Here is an 11,372-nt window from a genome sequence, read left to right on the forward strand (position 1 = left end):
CTTGAAGGTGACAGGAACTCTACAGGAAGACCACCAGAGTCAACTAACATGAACGACTAGGAGCTCTCAGAGACTGAGGCTTCTATGTGCATTCTACCCACTTTCCTTTGATCTTTCCATTTTCCTTTATACATTAACTTTTCACATCTGGCTTTTCTTTACATCTTTAATTTTCTCTTCATCATAGCACTTTCATCACAATTGCCTAGATATGAACATGAAGTGTGACACATTTTCTGGTTATCTTTGTTCTGTTCTAATCACTCAGCTATCACACTGACAGCATGGATGCTGCCTAAGCTCTAGGGCCTCCACTATCAATCATACCAGCTGTATTGTGCTGAGTTCATCCTCTTGCTCTATAGGGAAGAATCAAGCAGCCTATGCAGGGCTGATATTCACCACCAAAAACCAATGCCCATGACAAAATTTTCCACAGTGAGACAGGCAGAAATATTCTAGCTCAAAATGATGTAATATCTTTAGTAAATAGTCAATTTTTCTACTTAATGAAACAAAATAAAGGATAAGTTTAAAGGTGACATTTAAAATATTATTACAAAGAGGAAATTTGTTCTTGAAAACTATTAAGTTATGTTTAAAAATGCCTCATTACCACACTTTAGTTTTAGAAACAAAAGGAAAGTCTGTTTAAAATAGGGCCATTGACTAATGTTTAATGTAGTTACAGGCCAGTTCCCACATGTGCTCAGGTATTTTTCGTTAACTCCCTTCACTTTTTCAAGTTGATTTCCTGTCCCCTACTCATCTGTATGCAAGATAATTATTCTAGCCATTCTATCTTTCATTTTGACCAGTCACATATTTTCTCTATATAATTTTTGATCTTGCATTTTCTTTGGTCAACTCACACCAAACATTCTGAAAGTATACATTACATATTAAAATTTTATTTTAATTATTAGCAAATATTTGACTTAATTATTAAATTAAAATATATTCATGCATGTCAGATTTTAAGCCTTTGTTTTTACTCAAAAACATTAATTAAAGAAATACATGTATCAAAATCCTATGATGTGGCTGCAACCTGCTTGCCCTTTCTCCTTCATTTCCATCTTTGGGTCACTCTTCTTTCAAATGTGGTGTGCATTTTCCTGGCAAAGTAAGTTGTGCTCATCACTATACTAGAGGGGAGATAAGGCACTGGACGTTCCTTCACTGCCAATTTCCCTTTTGTCCTCAGCCTGCTCATTCTAATCAGGAATGCCAGTCCCAAATACAAACAGGGTACTGTAGCCTCACATTCAATATTTAGCCCATAACTGTATTTTCTCAAAATATGTCAATTATTTATTTATTCAAACTTAATAAAATATCAACTCTAGGATGTTATGCCATTTGGAAACATCTGAACTTTCTCATCAGCTTTAAGCAATGAATATTGTTCTTTAAAGATAACACTATGAAAATCTTCATTTGCAACAGACCCACTCTGTATATGCCATGAAGACCATGAAGAGGTAAGGATGTAAAAGTTACTAGCTCTAAGCATTACTTCTTGGTATCTTACTTGCTCTTCTAAGTCAGCTGCACCTTTAGTACATCTGGGGAGATCTTATCAACTTTTTAGATTGTACCAATTGGGTGCCTAGATCCTGATCCTAGTAACAATTATCTGCAGTTGACATGTCAATGAACACCTCTCTTCACGTCTGGAAAACTTTCTCCTTTTTCACACACTTTTGTTCTCTTGAATTTCGTTATATGAAAACATTAGCAAAATGTTTAAATGTCAAGTTTTTTTTAACTAGTTTAAATCTTTTTGGATAGTTTTATTTACCACTTCTGGTCTTTATCGGCAGCCCAGGGCTAACCCTGTACCACTGTTCTCCACACCCAAATTCTGCCAGGAGAAAGCTGGTCTCCTGGGAATGTTGTCACTCTTAAACTCACAGGTTTAAGCTCACCACTATCACTCCAATAACCGGCCGAAGAGCGATCTTCCAGTAGCCCACTGGGCACAGGAACTGTGGAGCAGCCTGGGACAGGATCCTTCTGGTTTCCATCTGCGCCCAGAAAAAACGCTGTGCTACAGCTCTCTGTACCCAAATCCTGCCCAGAGAGCTGGTCTTCCAGGGATGCTGACACACGTAAGATCACAGGCTCACAGAGTCGCAGGCTCATAGGAGGGACAAGCGCCAGTCAGAAACAACAAGACCAGAGATAACCAGATGGTGAGAGGCAAGCACAAGAACCTAAACAGAAACCAAGGCTACTTGATATCATCAGAACCCAGTTCTCTCACCACAGTAAGCCCTTGATACACCAACACCAGAATAGCAAGATTCAGATTTAAAGTCACATCTCATGATGATGATAGAGTACTTTATGAAGGACATAAATACCGCCTTTAAAGAAATACAGGAGAACACAGGTAAAAGGGAAAAGACCTTAAAGAGGAAACACCTAAGTCTTTTAAAGAAATACAGGAAAACACAATCAAACAGGGGAAGGAATTGAACAAAACCATCCAGAATCTAAAAATGAAAAGAGAAACAATAAAGAAATCACAAAAGAAGACAACCCTGGAGATTGCTTGCCTGCATAGTTTTTTTTTTTTTTTTAACAAGGTGATGCAGCTTATCTTATGTAAACTAAACTTTCTTTTATTTGAAGTTATTTGAGAATCAGTTTTGGTCATATACACCCTCTCTTCACCAAATATTTTCAGATTCTTCACATCTCTTCTTAATCACTCATATATATATATATATATATATATATATATATATATATAAAACTAGGCATGTACTTGCTTGTGATTCTAGCACTGAAGCTCTGGAGACAGATGGATTAGAAGTTCATAGTCATCCTTTGATTCATAGATACATATCAAATTTGAGACTAACCTTGACAACCTGAGACCTTGTTTTGTTTCAAAAGAAGTAAGCATTTATGCAAGCAACAAAAGCAAAGAGAAAATATATGAACTTCTATCTTACAATGCACTAATTTAACTCTAAACTAGTTGTAGGACTGCATGTAGAACTATAAAACTTCAAATCAATAAATATTTTCAAGTCTGTGGAAAGTTAAGCTTTTACAGATATTTAAAATAAATGATACAAAGCATACTATAAAATTATCTTTAATTCTGTTTGATAAATTCCATTATGAAAATGAGACAAGAAGCCACAAACTAGACAAAATATTTTCAATATATGTATATTGGACAAATGCCTTGAGTCTATATAGTATAAGGAATAACCAGATAATAAACCCCATTAAAAAATAATACAAGTACTGGGAGTCCTCAGAAAATATTTAATAAAGAAAATATACAAATAGTCACTTGAAATCTGAAGTGAATTTAACAACATCAAACATCAGATAACTATAGCATTAAACCACTATATAAATACTGGACTAGCTAAACTTAAAGAAGACAGGTCCATCCAGTGTCGGTAGCTAATCACTTTATTGGTTGTAGCCTCAAATTTAAGAAATATGAATTCACATCTTTAGAGGAATGATTTGTGATATAACAATACTATAGAGAATGCTACAGCAATTTAATTCAATACTAATTCTTCATACTAATGATATAAGCAGCACCACGTATGTAATCTCAAAAAAAATTACTAAGAAGTAACCATAGCCATACAAAATCACAAACTAAACTAACAATGCATTATTTATAATTCCAATTTTCTTAAAGGGCTATTAACCTATAATATCTTGAGAGGCCATATCTTTTATGTTTTAAGACTCCATTTTAGAGAACTTGACTAAGTTTGAATTCAGGTATAGATTGGTACCTAGCATTAGTTTCTAAGTTGTCCCCCAGCAAAACCCAAGCCTACTCTAGTCTCTAGGCTAATCCTGAGCTGGGGAGAGGGAGGCTGAGCTAGCTCAAATAGAATACAGACCCTGCTGTGAGTTGCATCAGATTGGCTCCTGTCTGTGTTTTGGGGTATCACTAACATTTACCTGACACTACAATCTAAAACAACAACAATAAAAAATTGGTGTCTGAAGTTTCTTATTTATTTATTTAATTGTGATAGTGATTATTCAACTTTCTATGTTATATTTTACTATATTGTCTTAATAGCATTTTAAGAAAGCATGTAGATTTTTTGCAGAGGCCACTGAGCTTCTGTAGAACTAGGTGCCTGAAACTTGCAGGATTCATACTCTGGTATATATGTGCTATCCCAGCTGTCACCAGTAGTCTTTGGTCTCTGCGGAAGTTTAGTAGGATATTCTCTAGTAGTTTACAGGGTTATATTTCTTTGCATGTTCTTTATTCTCACATATACTTCTAAATTTCAAGGTATTTCTCTAAATTCCCATAGACAGAGATTCTCAATTTTACTGCTTCATTCAGTTGGAAACTTGGAAATCACTAGGTATTTATACATCAACTTCATTGTGATATACTTTCTGGAAGTTTGCATAGCTGTGACTTTTCCATCAAATATTTGCACACATTTCTCCTTTCACATGAATTCTTGTTGTGTTCCAGTTCTTCATGCATTCAGAATTTCTCGACATCCACTATGGCTTTCTACGTTAGATAACTAATTCTGGTTGGTTATCTTGGGTTTTGCTTGCACTGAAAAGGTCTGAAGTATTTTCCAATCAAACATAAAACTGCAAATATTTCAAAACAGAAAACTTACAGAACAGAAAACTTACAGTAAGCTCAATTTACTCCACAAGTAATCAAAGGTATGCAAATTAAACAGTGAGATATCATACTGGCCTGTTGTTAGGGAAAAAAAATCATTGTTTTAAAGGATACAGGGGAAAAAACTTCTGGAAAGAATAAAATTACTTTCTAAAAAAAGATGTTGAATGCACTTGTTTAGCAATATATTATCTTTGAATCACACTTTTAACCTCCAATAATATATTTACAGGAGTCATGTCTGAACACAAACATGTGGACACATATTTATCACAATATTTGTGAAATGACAAGGCGCCTACATTTCAAATGATGCTAATAACTGATGCTATATTATGTAAGCTTTGTAAATGAGTTTCCACAGAATTGAATGAGCCACAAGGTCAAATAAGTCAGTGAGTGAGAAGAAATGTAAATGTAAATGCAATAGGCCATACTTCTCTAAATAACAAGCTGCGAGCTAGATATAAGGCCTAATTGTAATTCTGCTTACCTACTACACATGAGTCCCTCAGTTCAATATACACTCCATCAGTTCTTCCTCAAACAGACCAGAAATCCATTAATTTCCATTGAATAGCTCATCCATAAAAGGTATAAAATAATATTCCTGAGACATATAAAGGTGATAAAGAGAATTCTCCTTTAATCCTTTGGCCTTGGGTTGGGTGCTTTTTCTTCCTATTGTACTTTATGAAGATCGGATAAAATATGCAGCTTGGTTTTATTGAAAAATTTATTGCCTTTCAATTGAAAGTAAAATATTCTGTTTTCAAGAAATATATTCATTTCATCAATATGAATCAACTTGCCAAAAATTAAATGAGGCAACATGCAATGTAACCACTGGGCAGAAAGATGTTTTGCAAATCCAAACCATCTTGACATTTTCACTAGGTAAGATATTACTCTTCACACTGTGATTAAGTTACTTAGTGCTTCAATAAAAACAGCTGCTGGGCTTGGTTCTTAAAGTGTGTACTTAAAAACTGTAAGTGCAGCAGGATTTGGATATGCTTTGTATATCCGTTTGAAAATTTCTTCTTAAAACTGCTGTATTCATTTTTATTTGTATGTGTATGAGTGTTTTCTTTATGTATGATGCATGTACCACAAACATCCCTGGTGTCTGAAGCCAGAGGCAAGTATCAGATTTCTCAGAACTGAAATTTAAATATCCGTGACCTGCCATGTGTGTTAGAACTGAACCTGGGGCCTCTGCAAGAACAGTAAGTGCTCTTAACTACTGAGTGATTTCTCTGAATTCTCATTTGTACATTTATTGAGATAGAAGGTAGGTATTTTAGATATTTGTTTAAAGTACCATGTGCTACATAATTTCATCCTAGTCAAATGGTGAAGGTACAAAAGAATTATGTCCTTTATAAAATAATATATGCAATTAGTATATCAATTTGTTCTTTCAGTAAAATAAGACAGAATCAACTTCAGTTGTCTACCATGTCATTCATTGACTAGTAATAAATAGTATGTTTATCTTCTTTTAGAACTCCAAAGAACACACTTACTAATCTCAACCTCTCTAAAATTTTTTGGCAGGAGGTAGGCAAGTTCAAGGCTAGCCTGAGCTACAAAAAGAGATCCAAGTTCAAGAAAAATAGACATTTTTATGTGGAAATTTTATGCAAAATGAATAGCTATCGTGTTTACCTAGCTGTTTGCTATGTGGCTGTTATTTTAATTCTTTTTCAATTCACAGTAACTGCAATTCTATCTGCCTACACTGTCTGTGATCTTTATCTTTATTTCTATTAGAACATACTGAGCATTTGGTATTCTTCATTTATTCATTCATTAATGACATGTTATTATGTCATCTATTTGTTGCTTTCTCAAAATCAAAGCATCTATGTTTACCTGAAAGAGAGCCTCACAACTCTGGACTACTGCTTCTGTCTAGAAGGGGAGAACTGGGGTCATTAGACCATTACCTGATATTCCAGATGATCACTCCCTCCACTCCTGGCAGCTGTATGGCATCCTCCCATGAGCACGTGTGCTTTAGAGAATGCTATATTACTTCGGAGGTAGGAAATTGTCTAGAATCCATACTTCATCAGGGCTGTGAGTGATCTGTGATAGGATGGTACATTTGGCAGCATCAGAGTGTAAGTCTCCAAGGTCCTGTAAGCATCCTCCAATCATTTCTTTGATTCACCATTAAGGACTTGGATACAAGAGTTTGCTGTCTTTAGTCTCCTCTGTGGGGTAAAGAGGCATGACTTGTCAACTCTCCAGGACGTGTTATACAATGTGTATTTATAAAAATTCGCAAATTATACTACCTTTAATTTACTCATTCTGAATTAATATAGCTTAAACAAATTATCTAAGTTTTTTCTCACAAAGTACTAGTCAGCTCACACTATAACAAAATGTTACTGGTTGTTTTAAACAAACTCTCATTTTCTACCTCTCAAAAGGGTAGAGAGCACTAGATCAATATGACTGCGGATCTAGTTTCTGATGAGGGTGCTCTTTTTTATTTTCTGGTGGCTATATTCCTCCAATACAGAGACAAAGGTGAATTAAATATTTATTTTTTATAAATATATTAATCCCCACAATGGGAAATATATGTCCTAAAGCCTAGTGCCTTTCCAGCATTGTGTTAGAAGATAAAGGATTTCTCATAGTCCTCCTGGTGTCTTGGGAGAATACCAGGATTACAGTTTTATTAAAGGTCATGAGAGAGTGGATTTATTCTCTTTTGTTTTACTATGTGTGACCATAGCACTCCATGCTCTGAAGCAAGCAGCAACAGGGCATCCTCTGGTAGGCAGTGAACAGCTGTCATGTCACATTCCTATCGTCATTTAACTTAGTCTTCTCAACATTAGAATCATGACAAATATATTTCTATTTTATAAATAATCTAGTCTGTAATTTTTCACTACAGTATCATAGCAATCTAAAGCATGTCTTAAAACAATAATTTGGGATTCAAACACCCACAGATGAATTCTCTAAATAAGTTGCATTATTATCCCTACTTCACAAAACAAGCTGAAATGATTTCTTCTGGGTTACCTCACCAGAAACTATAAATTTTAGATTCCACCTAAAAAAAAAACTATAAATTTTAGATTCCAGCAAATTTGACTCCAGAACAATGCATTTAGCTAGTGAGCTACGCCATTGTTTACTTGCTTTATGTAATGTTTAGCAATGGATCGTAAATTATTGGGATTGTGTAAGCATAGCAAAGTATCAAGCTCACAAAATTTTAGGGATTGTATGAAAGATATTCAAAATTTAAGGCACATACCACACACCTTTTCAAAGGCCTCACACTGTAAAGATCTGAGTGTAATTGAATAAAACTCACTATATTTTTCACAAAGAAATTAGAGTCTAGGACAAGGTTTGATCAGAAATTACTCTTTTTAAATGATTTATCATACTTTCTTCTCAAGTCTTATGTTTTTTATATAAGGAGCCAGTTTGATTTTATGTGATTCTGTTTAATAAAGAACAGGAAATTTTGTTTTGTTCTCAAGAATAGTGCTACAGTACAGTTGTGCATTACTCCTTTCGGATGAACACAAATGTTTTACCTAAGATTCATTCTAAGATAATTAAAGAAGATGTCATATATTTGAAAGGGAGTGAGGTACACAAGAGTAGTTGGAGGGGAAAAATGAAGAGTAGAAATTATGCAAATATGTACTCATGTATGACAACTATAGGAAATTAAATTAAAAATAAAGTGATCAAAGCCAATTCTTTTTGGTTTCTGGCCAGAATAATGTGCCTATACACAATACCTATTCAACACATAGAACATAATCTATTGAAAATAATCCATAGGTATAATATGTAATTCATATTCAGATTATCAAATAACTACATTTGTAGTACTATGTAGATGTAAATACATAGCATTTTTACATGTGATACATTAGAAAATATCATACTATGATATAATAAAAGTTTCCTTAAGAGGCAAAAAATTTCTAGTGGCTTTGATGGATTCTAAGTGTGTCATGGAAGTTTCCAGAACCCATGTGAACTCAGTCTGTTGAGATAATGGTAGAAACAAAGCCTGCATTTCCCAAAACTGGGAAATTGTCCAGACCGTATCAAGGTCAGCCTATCTGAACCCTACCTGTACTTTCCACAAATTAGCCATGTAATCTTGAGCAGGTGACATAAAGGTATCATTAAGTGTGAAGTGTCAAAAGTATTAGGACTGGCATGATAATCCTGTGAGCGAATGTGCATGGAGGCCACAGAACACTCTTACAGAGTCCACCCCTCAGGATGTCAGTAATTAACTATATCTAAAAGCCTACTCAATGTCTTTTGCCAATGGGCCAGTTTCCTAAAATTGTATCTCTGCTTTACATCTTTGTTAGACTTGTATACTAGCAATTGTATTTTATCATGAACTGATTATTCTTTGACTTTTTAGAGTAAATTTGTAATACTCTGTGATAAGTTACTCTGGAGAAACGATATGTACGTGTGTGTGCATAGAAAAATTCTAGGTCTTTCCTAATCTGCAATAAGGTAAAAATTAGAAAACAAAACACAAATTGTTGACATCATTGTTTTGGAATATGACCAATGACTTATATTTGGAGACAGTGAGTGTTAGGCATGTCCAAGACCTTTTACAAAATCTCACATCTCTCTCATTCCAGGCCAAGCCTCTGCATATTGGTTATAGGGAAAAGTATCAGTTGAATTCAAAAGGCTCAAAACAAAAGAAGAGTGGAAATTCTAAAGCTCTCTAAGATTTGTGTATTTATGCCTATAGATTCTGAACTTTTTGTTATCTAAGTGTTGTAAGTTTAGTATTTTCAATAAACTTATATATAGCTGTGTTTAAGTTCACTGATATTACATTTGACTAAACAATCTGGCAGAAGAACAATGATCCTTAATTTAATATTTACTTATAATTTATTTTAGTTTTTCTTTGTAGTCCTAATACATTTAAATCATTTGTGGCAGTTATTTATTTTTTATTTCTGTGATATGCTGGTTGATATAACTTGTTTTTCCTTTTACTTCCAGAAACATTCACAGGAACTTAATTTATTACTCCTTTATCTAAGAAATGTTGGGCTCAGTTCTGTTAAAGGCCGCAGCTGATATTGGCCTCTCTTTCTTGTATTAATTTTGCAACAGAAAATGGCAGCAAACACTTGGAAAATTGACTTCTCATCGAGATAATGGAAGGTACCAGAGCAGTGAATAGAAACACATGGTTTCTCCTAAAGTTGAATAACTTCACTTCCATCCACACTCTATAGTACATATCAAACGCCTGCTCTATTTCAAAATTAATGGGATGATGAATTCCCTGGTTTCATCGATTTGAGGGGGAAAATAACTAATTTAATAAGTTTTAGTTAAAGCTCACATTGGAGATTGTGACTTGAGATGTAATTTGATACATGATGGAGTTTGTCAAAGGAACTTGTATTGAACTCTTCATCCCTGAAAGGCAATATTTGAGTGCATGAAACCTTTAAAAAGGCAAGGACAAGTGAGAGATTCAGATTATTTAGGTATGGGCTTGAAGGGGATGGTGGGAAGCCAGCTTATTTCTCTAAGCTGTATTGTTTCTCCAGCCACAGATGAACAGATACTCTTAACCACGCAGTCCAGCCACTGCCAACTGTTTCCCCAACCCAGCACTGAAAGCAAAGCGGTACATGAGAAATACCCTGCAAAGCCCTGTGAGTCCAAATAAACCTTGTTACTTTTATACTTTTTAGTAACAAAGCCTTAACACAAAATAACACAACATAGTATTTTAAAAAATAATACTATTGCTTATTTTTTCTTCTCATTAAATAACAGTGCATAGATCTTCAAGTCATATACACCATTGTTTGAAAAATTTATCCATGTGTACAAAAATAAAGACTATTAAACATGAAATCCTGCTAACTATGACTAGTAAATTTGGAAACAATATATTGTTTTATATTTAAATAAATTTTATATTTAAATAAATTTAAATATAAAAGAAATACCATTTTTATCCTTTAAAAGTAATAAATGAGTACAGTATCAAGTAAGGGGCATTTTTACTGAAAGACTGTGAGAGTATATCCATTGGTATTCTGTTTGTTTTTAAATTATCAGAGAACATGAACATTATCTGTATTTTCAAAGTGTTTGAATATCAACCACATAACTTTGGGACTGATAAACATTTTGTATTACAATCTGGAAGATAGTATCAATCTTTTCTGTGGTTATTAATAAAATTTTATCTTGGTTCTTTAATATGGACCACTTACATTTTTCTTTGAACTCTATAAGTTTATTCTGAGATCCTATTGATGGGGATGCTGTGTCTTCTTTTCCATTGGTCCCTCCTCTTTTCCCAGCACTGTCTTTATTTTATTTATCTATTTTTTAAGCTATATCAGTTATTCAGTTAGTGCTGGGCAGGAGGATATTTAGGTCATCAGCCTAATCTCCGTTGTTTATCACAATAGTGAAGCTGGATGAAACAGCTTTTACATACAAATTATCTTTGATTTGGATGCTCTCATCATTTCCTGATTATGCCAAATTTCTTGTGACTCAGAAGAAGTTTGTGTGAACCCAATGCGCATGTTAGTACAAACTGCAGTTACTCCCCAGTGAAACTGGTCATAACTCCTAACATGGTTCAGGCCAGAAAACAGTTTCTATTTCACACATACACACAGAGATACATACACGGATA

The 11,372-nt window shown here is 34.1% G+C and overlaps 1 pseudogene; it reads right to left on the reverse strand.

Annotated features, from left to right (window-relative positions):
- Positions 1–2,030, reverse strand: part of LOC114608255 — an 85,854-nt pseudogene extending 83,824 nt beyond the window's left edge.
- Positions 2,031–11,372: the final 9,342 nt, after the last annotated feature.

Source organism: Grammomys surdaster, unplaced genomic scaffold (assembly GCF_004785775.1).
Source record: "Grammomys surdaster isolate TR1022 unplaced genomic scaffold, NIH_TR_1.0 125888, whole genome shotgun sequence".
Taxonomy (NCBI): Eukaryota; Metazoa; Chordata; class Mammalia; order Rodentia; family Muridae; genus Grammomys; species Grammomys surdaster.